The 12,598-nt window shown below is 32.5% G+C and overlaps 1 long non-coding RNA gene and 1 pseudogene across 1 annotated transcript; one reads left to right on the top strand and one right to left on the bottom strand.

The window, feature by feature from the left end:
- Positions 1-7,023: 7,023 nt before the first annotated feature.
- On the bottom strand, positions 7,024-8,533 carry LOC115992639. Its single transcript, XR_004092586.1, has 2 exons — positions 8,153-8,533; positions 7,024-7,160 (listed from the first exon to the last, which is right to left on the bottom strand). It is a non-coding gene; the product is annotated as an uncharacterized LOC115992639 (long non-coding RNA).
- Positions 8,534-10,006: 1,473 nt separating this feature from the next.
- LOC115990170 lies at positions 10,007-11,886 on the top strand (annotated as a pseudogene).
- Positions 11,887-12,598: the final 712 nt, after the last annotated feature.

Raw genomic sequence — 12,598 nt, 5'->3', positions numbered from 1 at the left:
ATCTAAGAGCTTTAATGACTAATATGACCTCCATTTTTTTTAGCCTTGCTTCATCTATCCATGTCTCGCCAATGAACACAACAGAGGAATCTTTTGCTCGAATTAAATTACCAAGCTCTTCTTCTGTCATTAGTTTCTCAAGCTCACGACAGTTCCATACTAAGAGACTCATGACTCTTGGCGGGGTTGCTCAGCAGGCTCCTCCATTAACTTAGATGAGTATTGAGTACCCTTCACCTGCATCCGTTTACATGAAAAGTCTGGGAGAGATGCCATGCAAGTACTCTGCTTCCTCTTTTTTCCTGATTCAACAATGCTTACGGCCACACTCGGGTTGACTTGGCGCATGATTCTTTTCCACGACCTAATGTTTGTTGGTTGCTCGCTGATCTCAGCCATTGAGTCACTTAGCAGAGCATCACTTGAAGTGTTTGGCACATGCATATCCTTTTGAGTGGCGGTTAAGGTTGTTCCCAAAGAAGTTGGGTCACATTCAAAGACTATAGGTTCAACGGAAATAGCATTTAAGTTGGAGACTTCAATGTTTTTCCCCACATTTATTGCGATATCACTTTTATTATACCTTCAATCATAATTTGTCACTCCAATAGTTAATTATGAAAAGTGTTGTAAAATTTCAATATCATAAAATTTATTGTTGTACTAAAAATAAAGATTATAATTATTACAAAAAAAAAAAAAAAAAAAAAAAAAACCATCACACACCCTTGACAAGATAGTTATTAATTTATGAATACAAGTTCTTATAGAGTTGGAGGCAAGAGTTTTTTTTTTTTTTTTGGTTATTTTTGTTTTAAGAATCCTAGTTTTTATTAAATAGGAAAAATCAGAACGTTATACATGACCCATGCCTGTTGGTAAATCTAGAAATGACACAGGCTCACAGCAATGTCCCTAATTAAGGGTCCTGGGCCTCCTGGTTTTTTTTTTTTTTTGCTAAATTATAAGTTGCTTGTTTTGCGAGTGTGGATAAGGGCATATTTGATAAATTGAATGGAAATTGCAATAGGAATAGTAATAGAATAATAAAAAACTATTCATAAATTTGGTTATAACATTAGAATAAACTCAAGGTATGTATTTATTATATATCTTATTTACACGATTATATATATTTATTAAAAATAATATTATTTTTGAAAATAAAATTTGATAAAGAGATTTATTTATAATTTTTTATTTTCATAATTGTAACGTGCATATAGAAATTTTAGATTTTTGAAAATATATTGTTTTAGAAGTTGTGGGATGGGGGGATAAGATTTGGGGTTAAAGTCTCTAGGAATGAGCTTCACACACATGTACATTTAGATATGGTATAATAGAATTTCTATCTTGTATAAAAAATAAAAATAAAAACTATTTCAACCCATTCAAAGGAGAATTAATAGATATCCCTAAGAAATAATTATTACTTGTAATAAATATGTAACCAAATAATTGAACAATTTTTACACATGAATAGACATTACATAATCTTTCTCAAAAAAAGAACCGCTATTATATATAATACAAGACCGATTACAATATACCAAACATGCCCTAAAAATTATTATGTAAGGTTCATAGCAAATGACTTTGCATCTTCACAAAAGTGTCCAAGAGTTGTCATTATTGCCTCCTTAGGATTGTGGGTGGGTTGTTGAGGTGGGTTTGTGGTGGTGGTTATTTTTTTATTTTTTATTTAATTAAATCAGAGTTGTGGTGGGCTAGTTGTGGTTGTGGACTTGTGGCAGTAGATAGTGGTTGGTTGAGATGGTGGGTGGCTATAACTGGGTTGGTTTTACTGGTGGAGGTGGCTATGAGTCTTGCTTCATACGAGAGAGACAGAGAGAAAGAAGCATTGAAAAAGAAGAAAGAAATAATATTTAAATGAAGAGGTAAAAATAATAGAATTATTGATGTTGGGCGTATTATAAAGTGAAGTGTTAAAATAGATAAAGTAGGTTTTTGGATTGTTAAAAGCTAAAAATTTTAGCTCCACCAATACTGATGCTCTTGTTAGGGTTGCTCATAGCTATATATAAGGAGGATGTATGTGAAAAGTGCAATGCACACAAACGGGAGAGAGAGAGAGAGAGAGAGAGAGAGAGTTTTAACTTATAGCATCTGCTGCTGATGATAGTTCTTCCAACAGACCAAGACACCAATCGATTTTTGGTGTAGGCGAGGATTGAACTCTAAGTCTCTTAGTCAATCATCAGAGACTTTACTAGTCAACACAGCTCGAATATCTCTAAGCTAAACCGACCACTATTCACCCCTACTTATTATTTGGCTTCATTCACTCCTAGTTCTAATTAGAATTGCACTATTCTTCTCAACTCCCACACTTTCAAGTTCATAAATTGACACAACACCTCAAGTAGATAGTACCAATACACACACACACACACACACACACATATATATATATATTGACGAAAATACACTTTTGGTTCCTACATTTTGGATCTAATCTCATTTTGGTCCTTAAATTGACTTTGTGCATACTTCAGACTCTGAAAGTAGAAAATCATTTTCATTTTAGTCCCTGCTGTTAACCCACTAACTGAAAATGCATACATGGCAAATGGAGTGCTCTGTTGGCAGGCTTTGCAATTAAAAAATAATTAATTGATCCTACGTGTCATTAGCCACACATCCATGCCATATCCACATCAGCAAAAAAATTTCATTTGGCATTTAAACAATGCCATGTCAACATTTAAATTTTTTTATTTAAAAATTCCATAAAACAATATTAGTTTTAAAAAAACTAAAATTAGTTTAAATTCCTTTTTATTTAAACTCATCAGATAAAAAAAATTAAAAAAAAAAAAAACACTATCTCTAATCTCAATTTCTTTAAAATGTTTTGATTGTGTTACTTAGTTCATCAGATGGCAAAGCTTGAAGTCTCGTAGACCAATCATGACACAAAAAAATACAAGAGGAGCCAGAACTCAACGAGGGGAGAAAACAAAATTTCTCTATTTCTCTCTCTATCTCTCTCTCTTCACCCTCAATGGACTGAAGCTTCTTCCTCCACCATTTCTCTCACCAGCTCACAAGCTCAACCTCTTCCATTTCTAACCCTAACTCTCTAATCTAAAAATCTCATCTCCTCTCAAAACCCTAAACCCAATTTGACCAACATAGCCACCACCAAACACCACTGATGATCTCATTTTATTTTCTAAAGCTGAATTTGTGGGTTTTTGTGGGTTTGGTCTCCTTCTCTTGATCTTCAATCTGGATTTTCATGGGTGTTCTATGTTGGTGGGTGTGTTGTGTTGGTGTGGCCCAGTCGATGGTCGTGTTGTGTTATGAAGCCTATATCAATGGTGGTGCTAGGTTTTTATTCTTTTGCTTGGGTCAGATGTTCATGTTCTTTGATTCAGTGGTGATGATTTGGGTGGTTTTTTTTTTTTTTTTTTCTGTGGTATTTTTTTTTATCTTCATCAACAATTCAACCAATCTGGGTTTTTTGTGTGTTTGCTTGCCAAGAAAATTTATGGGTTTGAAGGCTAAGGTTTGCTTTGCTGGAGATTTGTTTGGTTGTTCGGTCTATGAGTTTGGTTGCTTTGTTGGAGATCTAGGTTTGGGTTTGGTTCTTTGCTAGAGATTTGGGTTTGGGGTTTGGTTCTTTGCTGGAGATTGATTATGGGGAAGAAAAGACAAGAAAGATATTTAATTAATTTATTTTGTTTTGATGTGTTTGGTTATAAAGAAAGTAGAAGAAAGACAAAGAAACTAATAAGAAAATAAGGATTAGTTTGCTAAGAATATGAATCATGTTCTAGGGAAGAACACAAAGAATATGAATATCTACCAAGCACTTTGTTAACGATCATAAACCATACATATAAAAGAAAGTGTTCAATTCTCATACACTCATTGGCACTGTTTCTTTCTTTTTTGTTTTATATTTTTATTTTTTAATTGGCATGTTAAGTCCTAACCTCTTATCAAAAACCCAAAAAAAAAAAAGGTCCTATCGAATAGGGTTATGGTAGGATTACAAACCCAATAATAGGGTTATACTAATTTAAGATTAGAATTTATACAAAATTTTGAAAAAAGTAATGCTATAGACACAAGCTATTTTACAATATTTTTACAAACTATTGATGTAGAAAATTCTTATTAGTTCTAAAATGGGTCCACCACTAACATCACATTTATGTTTACCAATAGTTATTTGAAAATTACTAAAACCATATCAGCAGTTTGTAAAAATATTGTAAATTAGTTTGTATCTGTAGCATTATTCATTTTGAAAACACCTTGATCCCATATATGGCTCTATAAGCTCTTGCTTTTTTTATTCTAAAAAAAAAAAAGCTCTAGCTTTTCTCTCTCTCTACTATGCTCATTTTCTTTCTTTCATTTATTTTCATGGCCCGTTGTAGAAGTCCCCCTATTTAAGGTCCATTTCATTAGTCATTTCGGAAGCCAAAGCTTGACTTTTAAAATAATACTCGCTTAGGGTCGCTTACGTTTTTTCTGTTAAGCTGTGAGAGAAAGAAAAAGGGGAAACCATGCTCTTTTTTTTTTCTTTTTTTTTAAAGGAGGGATTAGGGTATGTTTGATATGGTTGAATAGCTCTTGTAAATGAATAAATATTCATACGTTAATAGTAATTCGATCATTAGGTTGCATCTTTATAACATAGATTAGTTATTACAAAGGAATAAATATTTTTTAAATTGAAAAATAGTAATTCCTCTTTAAAATTAATGTAACAGTTATTCCTTAGATTTTAAAATTAATATATTTCTAGAAATATAAATTTTCATTATACACCATTTTTTACAAGCTTTTCATACGTAACAACCAAACTTATAAATAATAATAATTATTCCCTTATAATATCTTCTATTTCCAGTAATAAAATCATTATTTCTAATGTAATCTTCATTTAGTGTACCAAACATGCCCTTATATTCTTTATTCAATGGAGTTGGACGTTTAATATTTTGATTTTTTTTTTAATAGAGTTTCAATCTATTTCATCTGCTTCTAATGATTATATTATTTATCATCAAACCAAGATACCAATCGGTTTTTAGTGTAGGCTAAGATTGATTTTTTTTTTTTTTTTAACGAAAGGGATTGAATGTTAACAATACGTGATAGTCTAATTATTAAGTAATTGATGCAATATAATTCATGTAAAGTCTATATTTTATATTGGGATAATTTAAATTTATTGACTTATTTGATTAAAAAAACAAGCTGAACATATCCAAAATTCCAAATAATTCTTATACACAGAAAAAAGATACTCCAAAACATAGTTTATAAGTATCTCAATAATTTTTTTTTTCTCAATATCCCAAATTCCAAATAATTCTTATACACAGAAAAATAAGATATTCGAAAGCATAGTTTATAAGTACCTCTATAATTTATTCTTTTTTTTTTTTTCATGTAAAAAAAATTAAAACAAAACAAATCCCAAAAAATTTTCTTCCGCTAACGTCTACACTCTCTAGGGTAGCTGTAACACCCCGATCAAATTTTATAGTTAACCTATGTGTTCAAGTGATTAATTATTATCTTGAGTCACTTATTTTCTAAAATTAATGTAAGAGTATTTAATAAGCCTATTATTTTATAATGTCATTGAATAAGAATTGTAAAGATTATAAATAATTGAATGGCTATTTGTATTTTAAATATATATTAAGTATGTACAAAACTATATTAAGTGGGTAAGTTATTAAGTATATACACTACAAGAAAACTGGGCTATTGCGGCGGGCTAGAAGCGCCGCTAAAGCCCAAAAAAGCGCCGCTAAAGGTACATTTGACCTATAGCGGCGGGTGCTATTGCGGCGGGCCATCCCGCCAGTGCTGCAGTGCCGCTATAGGTCAATTGTGGCGGTCGCAAAAAGCGCCGCAATACATCTGCCATTTAGCGGCGCTTTTGGTCTATTGCGGCGGGCTAAAAACCGCCGCCATATAGGTGGCCATTTGGGTCAAGTTGCCTTTTAGCGGCGGTCAATAAGCGCCGCTATAAGGCTTCATGCACAACATACACTATGCACCTTTTAGCGGCGGTTTTTGCCCGCCGCTATAGGTGCTTTTTTTTTTTTCCCTCTTGGGTCCTAAAACCACATTTCTTTTACCTGTAATAATTTCATTTTAGCTCCACTAAAACATTACCACAAATGTCTCCACACTAACATTATATTAACATAGAAATATTTTATGATACGTGCTACCCTAGGCGAACCAAATACTAAAACTAATAACTTGGAAACTCAAGGTGTTAAAACACCTCCTAACCCAGAAAAATCTAATCCAATCACTGCTCCTAGAAGCTGCAAGCTCTCTAGAGTCTTGGCTTATTTGCATGATATCCCAAGTGGGAATGGTAGAAAGATTTTAAAAGACAGGTAAATATCCCAAACTTTTTCCAAGTTACAAGTTCCTAAAACTTATTCCTAAATAAAATTTCCAAATTTTTTTTCCTAACTAAGCTCAGCTCCAAGCAAAAATTAAGTTGTGAACAACTCAGGTTAGGTGATGAAATGAAGCTAGGAGCACAATAATGAACAAAATGCAACATAATACAGCAAAAAATAAATAAAGAAATTGGATACATATGGTCCTACATGTATGGTTAATTGGTTATCTATAATAATTTGTTTGCAATAATATGTAAATTGCATTTCACATTATCTATTCAAAATGTTTTTATTTCTTATTTTAATAAGTGGAACTCACAAAACCCTTGAGAGTTTTGCACATTATTTCTAAGTTATTATATGATCATAACTTTTATCTTATTCTTTCTGGCAATTATATACAGATTGTTGTAACCTCCAAATTTCTACTTTTTTTTTTTCCACTACTCACAAACCAATGAGATTCAAACACACGAAAAAAAAAGTGCATGCAATCATTCTTATCACTTTTTCTCACTATAAAACCAGTATAGTTTTTTTTTACACAATTTTTTGAGTCGTGAAAGTGTATGCCAATAAAGTGGTTAATAAAATTTTTATATAAAAAAAAAAAAAAAAAAATCAAGCATTCTTGTAAAAAGAAGATAAAGATTGGGTTTTGTGTCAATACCTTTGGGATTTCCGACTCTAGAACGAACTATGGCATTTGGCTGATCCAAGTTACAAAAGAAACAAGTAGACCTATAGATTCATCATTTAAAAACCATCAGAAAAGTTAAGATAGAGTGGCCAATAGCAAAGATTTTAACTTTAGAGGACTTTGACTTTTCCTTGAGACCCATTAATTACAGATGGTGAAGGAAATTTAAGAAAGGATAGAAATATCAACATAATGCTTTTCATTAACTTCAATTAATACTTATAAAAAAAAAATTAACTTCAATTAATAACTAATTTTTAAAAAATAAATAAATAAAGGGCACTACTGAAAGGTCAAAATGAGAAGGAAATCTCCTTCAAAATTAAGTTGACCATATAACCACAACTAATATTACAGCTATAAGGCATATCATAGGGTCCAGAACAAGCACAACAGCTTAAGTTATTCTAGAAACGTAATCATAGCCTACCAAATCAACTTTATGCCCAGTCATGGAGACAAATCAAAGTTACAGAGTGGTTCTTTTTTTAGAGAAGATTTACTGTTTTCTATTTTCAATTTAAGAAAAATAAAACATTGAATAAAAGTTTGTTTGTAACATTCTATTGTGTTTAACTCGCTGATGAAGCTAATAAAGTAATTTACAAATTGCTGCATAATGAATGTTTGTGAGTGCAAGCTTTCTGCCTGTAGCACCTACTGCTAAGAGAATATGGTATTGTTCCTCTCCCTAAGACTATGAGCCAATAATTCAAACTAACCCCATATAGAAATTTCATAAATTGTAAGACACAACGGCAACTTACAAGCAATACAAACATGGTATATATTTAATTCAACATTGGGTCCATTCAAATTGCCAAAGAAAACACTTTACTTTAGTAGTTATAGCTCAAACCAATTATAGTTTCTGATTGCAATTCAATTCCAACACCTAGTTCAATTCAATAGCAAAGTACTATTAGTGAAATCAAGTTCACTCACTACAAATAATCTTCCTATCACAAATAAGCAGCTATAAATAATATTACAAATAAATAAAAACTTTCCAGGGACAATTGCAAAAGCATACCTGTTAGGAGCAACAAAGGCAATACAAACCCACCAAGAAAGCTCTCCATGAGAACAACTTTCTACCAATACAAATCACTGCAATTCCATCACCTTCTCATCAAATTTCACAAATCTGTTTTATTATTGTTTTACTATTTTACTATCATTCTTTTTTTTTAGAATAATTTTAATATCGAAAATTGATCTAAATAAACAAACCATCAACAACGAGTTCAGATTCTCAGAATAATTTGAAACCCCAATAACAAAATTAAACTAATAGTTTATCTCAACCTGCTAAACTTTACTATTTTTGAGCCAGAATAGTTTACAATGATTACATCCCCAGTTAAGTACCAACTAAGTAACTATTAAATTCTCCAACAATTCATAAAATAATTAAAAATTAAAATAAAAAAAAAAAAGGCAATTAATTAATTCAATGTCAAAGTTATCCATAAACGCAATTGAACTAGATAAAGCCTCGCTTTCGGTAAAAGCTAAAAAAGGAAATTAGCATATAAATAATCATATAAATTAAATTGAGTTACAAAATTTAAAATCTCATCCACATTTTGGAACAAGAACATCTTACCAAATCCAATGCCCAGGATCATAACTCGCAACAAATGAGACCCGAGGGCTTATTTTTGGTGGAGCTGCACCAAACAAAAAAAACAAAGCAAACCTCGTCTTCAAGCACCGAAGTCGGTGACTCTGTAGAGCTGTCGTCCTTCGTTTTGTTGTTCGCCTCCATTTCAAACCCTAACATTAAGTCAAACAATAAATAAATCAGAACAAAGCAGACCAAAAAAGAACCAAAAGTAAAAAAATTACAAGAACCAAAAAAAAAATAAAAGGCATTTTCATAACCAAAAAACAATATCTTCCAAGAACACCAGAGCCTCCCCCGGTTCACGAAGTTAAAATTGCACCAAATGATTGATGCATGCTTGTTCTTTAGATAAACTAAAGGCATTTGGTGCAGAATATAAACCTGAAATTTAGCCACACAATGTTAATAAACAGCACCATAAATTTAAAACAAAAATAAAAACCCAAAACAGAAAATGATAAGGGGAAAAAAAAAATCAACAATCATCAACTGATCATATCTTAGTAAAGAAACCCCCCTGAATAATCTATTTACATTAAAAGGATATAATATTAAACAAAACCCAAAACCCAGGTAAAGTGAAAATTGAAACAACTAATAGATGTTTGACTAAATCAAAACGGACCCAGATAATTTTTTGATAAATAAAACAGACCCAGATAGTTTCTTGATAAATAAAAGAGAATAGCAATCCAAGGGTATAGAGAAATCATACTCTTTTGTCGCCAAACAACCAGGAAGCTGGTCGGCCAACTAATTCATGGAATAGAATATATAAGTATGATCGCAGTGCAAACTGGGAACTGCAGGAAGTGTATATGTTATAACAATACTCAATGTCTTAAATGAAAGTCATGTTAAACCAAGAAATATTTCAAAATAATTCAAGAAAGCTGGAGAGAAACAATAGTCTAACTATTCATCTTTTGATATGTAGGATTTGAAACTAAGATCGATGCCAATCCACCGCACCTTTGCAACTACTTTTTTTTTTTTTTCAAAGATATATTTTATTGCAAAGAGACTAGTGGTTGAAAAGAATTATAAAAGAACAAAATTATATATGGAGATAAGAGGGACTCTATGAATTCCATAATGGAGATGCTATTAGTGAAGCCCTATGCACGAGACCAATCAAACAAAGAACCAATAAACATAGGCAACAATTGAGTCCCTGTACTTTCCACATCCTCAAACCAAAGACAGTTTTGTTCCAGTTAAATTGTCCACATCAAACATAACGGAACTAAATTCCAAATGTCCAACGAATTAACTGTGGTGGATCATAAAACAGGCAACTACCTTACTCCTGATAACCCAATTTCTAAACAACGAATTAACAGGACTAAGTTCCATGTTGATTTAGTTCTCAAGAAGTGTATTTAGAGCGGACATGAAATATTTAAGGGGAGCAAAGTCAATGGAGTAGAGAGGAATAATTAAATAGATAATATAGTAAAATTTGGCTACTTCTTGGTGATATATTATAGACATGGTATAAAATGGCCGGTTTCGTGGTGCTATGAATGTTTGAACTTGTCTAAACTTTTGTGGGGGTGTGGAAGGGGTCATGTACCACATAAGAGAGGGAAATCATGACGTAGCATGTCCATGTAAGCTTGTATATGAATTCAAGCACTGGATAAAGTGAATTGCTATCTTGACCCTAGTTGTATGGATTACTTGACTGAATGATATACATGGGTAGGTAGCACAATTTTGGACTAGTACTGTTCTGTGGGCTTCACAGCATAGATTTACAAAGACTTCTTGAGTACATGTGAGCCCAAATGTGTACTTGTCGTATGTTTGTAATTCACGTAATCATATAATATTCTAGTAAAAAATCAAGAAGAGTGAGTGAGTTAGTGGTATATATATATGTAGGATTGCAAAAAGTGGAGTCAGGTCTGTTTAGATTAATAGCAAGAAAGGCCAAGAGGTGGAGCTAAGTTAAACAAGTTGTTCGTTGGTTATTTTGCATAAACCTTGCAAGTAATTTGTAAAAGTAATTCCTATAAAAAAATATTGTATAAGTAGTCGTAATCTATGACGTTTCATCGATAAAAAATCAGACGTAACTTTATCACAATGCTTGTCGGTGCGCAAATTATTCAGAATTAGATGGTGTGCTATAGCTTCAAATTGACCTTTTAATTAGGCAGACCTGATAAATTAAATTGGATATGACTCAATAATCCTTCCAAACATGAATGATAAAAAAAAGGGTATGGGCCATAGAAATAACTAGGGGTGTGCATAAACTGATTGCACCACTCAACGTACCAGCCGATAGAATTGAAATCGGAGATTAAAGGCTAAAGTCCATTTTGATGCTGGTTAGATGAAGCCGTTAGAGCTGGAAGGGTAAAACGATGTATAAATCTTCACAAACAACTCAAACCCTTTGATCGTAAAAACCCTAAATTTGAAACTCAGATGATATCATCAAGCAAAAAAAAAAAAGAGTGAAAGAAACGTACCTGAACAGAACTGAAGTGAGCCAGAGCCAATCCGACTCGTCCTCCTCCTCCACTACCACCGCCACCACCACCGCCTCTTTCCTCTCCCGCTTCTCCGACTCCAAGCGCTCCATCGACTCCCAACTCGCCCAGTCCCGACTCACCGATCCCGCTTAACTCAGATCTCACCTCGACAGTATCTCCGCCTCCATTTCCGACCTCGAAAAGCTCGTCGCCGAGTCCTCCTACTTCTTGCCCTCCTACGAAGTCCGCTCCTCTCTCAAAACCATCTCCGATCTCAAACAAACCCTTGAGAATCTCAACTCCGAGCTCATTCCGAAGAAGAAATTCTCTTTCAAGAACAAAGCCTCCAGGCAAGACCGAGACCGATCAGTCTCCGATTCAAAACAAACCGCGCCGGAAAATGCCAATTTGTTTTCAGTTTCCCTCGAGAAATTGAGTTTCCAGGTGAGAGATTCGCCCGGTTTGAGAAACAAAAACGGCAAGACTTCAGTGAAGAATTTCAAAGGCTCAGAGGTTGGAGAATTCACGGTTTCGGGTCTCGATTCTTGCGAAGTGAGACTGATTGGTTCAATTCGATTTGAAAGAGATGAGTGAAGAGCGAGAGAGGGGATGGGAATGAGGAGGGCGGCTGAATGAGACAGAGATGAGTAGGGTTTTTTTTATGTTTAGTTTTAAATAAAGCCAAAACGACGTAGTTTTGATAATAGTAACTTTAGAAATGGGAAAAAAAAAAAAAGGCTGTCATGGAGGTTAGAACCATGGATGGGACCATGGAAAATTTGCATGGCATGAGTGTTAACCACTAAGGCAACTAACGTTTTAGTTGTTCATTATTAGTATCTCCTTTTTATATACAATTATTATTATCTATATATGATATAAAACTGAAATTTTTGACCTACTTTAGAATTAGGACTAAAAAAAGAATTATAAATTTTTTTTTGAAGAGATAATTATAATTTTTTTTAATTAGACCTCACATTAGATTTTATATATATATATATATAAAAAAAAAAAAGGACTCACTTTAGGTTTCAATACAAAGAAAAAGAAAAAAGAAAGACTCACATAAAAAATTTAAAAAAAAAAAAAAAAAAAAAAAAAAAAACACTTTAGGATGAAGGAAAAAAGAGAGAGACTCTTGTTATGACTCTATCACTACTTACTTTTAAAAAAACCACACGTTAGAATTTTTTTTTTTTTTTTTTTAAGGACTCACTTTAGGTTATTAAAAAGAAAAAGAAAAAGAAGAAAGACTCCCGTAAAAAAAATTTAAAAAAAAAAAAAAAACTTTATGATTAAGGAAAAAAGATAGAGAAATTCTTATTAAAACTCTCACACTATTTAGTTTAAAAAATTAAAA

Source organism: Quercus lobata, chromosome 5, assembly GCF_001633185.2.
Source record: "Quercus lobata isolate SW786 chromosome 5, ValleyOak3.0 Primary Assembly, whole genome shotgun sequence".
Lineage (NCBI taxonomy): Eukaryota > Viridiplantae > Streptophyta > Magnoliopsida > Fagales > Fagaceae > Quercus > Quercus lobata.
Note: the sequence above shows the minus strand (reverse complement) of the source record. Positions and strands in the feature narration are given on the sequence as shown.